This window comes from Centruroides sculpturatus, unplaced genomic scaffold, assembly GCF_000671375.1.
Source record: "Centruroides sculpturatus isolate CEXI.00-Female unplaced genomic scaffold, Cexi_2.0 scaffold822, whole genome shotgun sequence".
Taxonomy (NCBI): domain Eukaryota; kingdom Metazoa; phylum Arthropoda; class Arachnida; order Scorpiones; family Buthidae; genus Centruroides; species Centruroides sculpturatus.
Genome location: NW_019385103.1, coordinates 34,317 through 37,913, shown reverse-complemented (window position 1 = coordinate 37,913; position 3,597 = coordinate 34,317).

Below are 3,597 nucleotides of genomic sequence, written 5' to 3'. Positions count from 1 at the left end.
ATTTTCGAGTCAATTTATTCGGACGGAACAAATACGAATTTTTCAGTCAATTTAACAGATTTTTTAAAAATTAAATTCTTCTCATACTACAAATAAAATTAATATTTAAAAAATATTTGCTGAGATTATTTGATTCGTGATAATTATTTTTTTTTGTTTTTTCGTTCCGCGGACTCGTAATCAAATCCGGAAAAAGAACAAAAAAACATTTTAAAGGGATATGTCCCGATTATGTCATGCTTTCTGAACCCATTATGAACTGATTAAACCCGTCAGAAATAAGGAAAACTGCATTTGCAACAAATACAGTATTTGGTATTCTAACGCTATGCTCATTAATCTTGTTAAGAGATTCGATTATTCTCTGCCCGAAAGTGGCCGAATGGATAAAACCACAGATAACACTTGCATTGATGGTTGATTCGAGCCTCACCAAACTGAATGTATTGAGTTTTCCTCAGTTTATTTTATGTGCCTAGCATTTAAATAGGGGCCTCTTTTCCATAAACAGTTTTCTCTAAACACACTCTCCCTTGGCAGATCTCTCATGCATACGTTGCTATAAACTATCAAATCAATCGAATTCAAGCGAAGGCCGGATGGTTTATTTGTTAAATGGGGTCCAACCCGCAAAGGGAACACGTCAAGAATTCGTTGAACTGATGGAGTAAGACGATGAAACATGTGCCTTCCGAGAAAACTTTCTGCTTCTATTTATGTGTTAGAGATGTTTAAAAAAACACGGGACCAACTACTAGAATTTTGTAGTTTTATCGACTCGGTTACTCGTGGAACCTCGTGGGCCGTAGGGAAAGAGAAATTAGATACGGATTTATACTGTTATCGCAAAACGTGTATAAATCTATTTAAAATTTACGAAAGGTGTATTATTCATAATTTATGAACCTGCTGCTAGCTGTTTACATGTACAACACTCGTAAAAAGGCGTTACTTCATAATANTTTGTTAAATGGGGTCCAACCCGCAAAGGGAACACGTCAAGAATTCGTTGAACTAATGGAGTAATACGATGAAACATGTGCCTTCCGAGAAAACTTTCTGCTTCTATTTATGTGTTAGAGATGTTTAAGAAAACACGCGGCCAACACAAATCCACGACCAACTACTAGAATTTTATAGTTTTATCGACTCGGCTACTCGTGGAACTTCGTGGGCCGTAGGGAAAGAGAAATTAAATACTGATTTATACTGTTATCGCAAAACGTGTATAAATCTATTCAAAATTTACGAAAGGTGTATTATGCATAATTTATGAACCTGCTGCTAGATGTTTACATGTACAACACTCGTAAAAAGGCGTTACTTCATAATATGAATAATAAATTTACTTTCGCATACCCAAATCAATTTAAATCGATAATACAAAAGTGTAATGTTTTCATGTCTTTGTTGGAAATTTTTTAATATATTCAAATTAATTAAAAATTCATTGATTTAGCATGAAAAAATTAATTAATAAATGCAGCATATAATGAGGTTAGTATATGAATCTGTCTTGATTGAGTATTGAAAAAAATGAATATACAGTATTATAAATTTAAATGCGTGTTGAATAATAGCGTCACAGTATTAAAAATTATAAATATTTATCTGAATTTGTCCTTTATTACCTAGACAAACTGTCATATAAATTGGTTTACTTTACTAAATGATATTTAAGATAATTCTGAATTAATTAATTCAAAAATAGAAAGAGTAGCATTTGCACAAGCGAATCTAATTAAATTTCAATTTGCATCGATTCTACGTTCTTTGAAATAATGCTAGTGTATTAAAAGGAAATATAGAATTTTGCAAGTAGGACAGAGATTAATAAGTTCAAATAATTTTAAAATATTTCAAAACGATGAAAATCGGGTTTTCAACATAAAAAGTACACTTCAAAAGTGTGCTTTAGCCGATTAAATCTGTAATGTTTAGATTAAACACAAATTAATGTACAGTTACCATACTTTGTCATCTTAATATGTTTACCTAGTTAACAAAAACCAGGTAAACATATTAAGATGACTCTGCAATGTTTGGCATTCATTGATTGAATTTTGAAAAAGCCACTTTGTATAATATTCGAGGAAATATTTGGTGCACGCAGTCTTAAAAGCATCATTTATTTTATTAATGTTTCCTAATTGATGGTAAACCAGATGTCGAAGCAAAAAAGTACCGTCACGTGGGCACTAATAAGCCCTGTTTTCATACCTATGGTGAGTTTGATCGGACGGACAATGAAAGAGGCCGGAAGGTGAAATGGTACCCGACATATTTAAGATTGGCCAGGATTTTATTAAACATAACTAATTTACAAACGTATTAATTCATATGGCTTTGTGTCCTTATTAGGTGGGGTACCCAGTTTCGTTCAGGGAGTTCATATGAGATTGTGTGGTAGTTGGAATAAAAGGATAAACTTTAAAATATAAGAGTGACATTTTATTGAAAAATGTCGACATAGAGTGAAAGAAATATCCAAATAGAAGAAAGCAATGAGCGAAAGTAAAGTTATAGAGTCTCAGTATTTTAATCAAGTAATGAAAATACCTTCAGTGAAGTGTTCCTGGGAATTCGTGAAGGATTACTTCGAAGAAATTCGAAAGAGAGAATACCTTTCTAAAATCTTTGATGTTCTCGGTGTGATCATAAAGGAAGCCTATGAAAGAATGAAGCAATATCTACAAAAACTTGGATCTTTGGTATTTAAACTCGACGGAGTGGCTGCCGTGTGTCTACAAAGTCTAGAAGAATACTTTCCGATTATTCTACGAAACCCTAGCGACATAAAGACTAGTATAGTCTCCTCCTACTCGTTAGACTACCGCTCGATATTGAACATACGCTGTTACATCAGTTCTGTTCTCGAACTTGCCGTAAAATCTGTCGAAGGAAACATCGTTTTTGCCTCTCGTTACTTGGAGTACTTGATGCCTTTGATTTTGCCACCGCTTCCAAACGAAGAAGATCAAACTTCCACTACACACCTAGGACGGGCATTTAATATATTCTTTAAGATCAATCTTCGCTTACAACACGTAGGAAAGAATGCAGAGAGTAAACTTCGAACTCCCATAAAACTAGAAGACCTTCCTACCCTTCTAGGTCAAGCTGTTGTTGTGATCTTCTATATTCCTGTTTTACTTATCTGTGAATTCGTATATTTCATGAACCAAAGTTGGAACGTTTGCAATGCATAGTTCCAGTACTGTTAATTTGCTAATAAAGGATTGTTAAGGCTTCAAATGGTCCACAATGTTCCAGAACACTCCACAACATTCGAGAGTGTTCTGGAATGTTCCACAATGATCTGGGATGTTCCGGAGTGTTCCCGAACGTTCCAGAACACCCTGGAACATTCTGCAATGTTGTAAAATGCTCTCGATTATTCTCAAATGTTCTGGACTGTTCTAGAAATTTCTAGAGGGCGAAATTTCCAGCCCTTATATCTTCAACAGCACGCCCTTCAGGTAAAAACGGGAACCTTCTTCATGGATGGAGGATAGAGGGCTACCACACCATATAACTCCCTCGATCGTACCGAGACTCGTTTTTGAGTTTTAGCGGCACGCACATTGTACACTTACC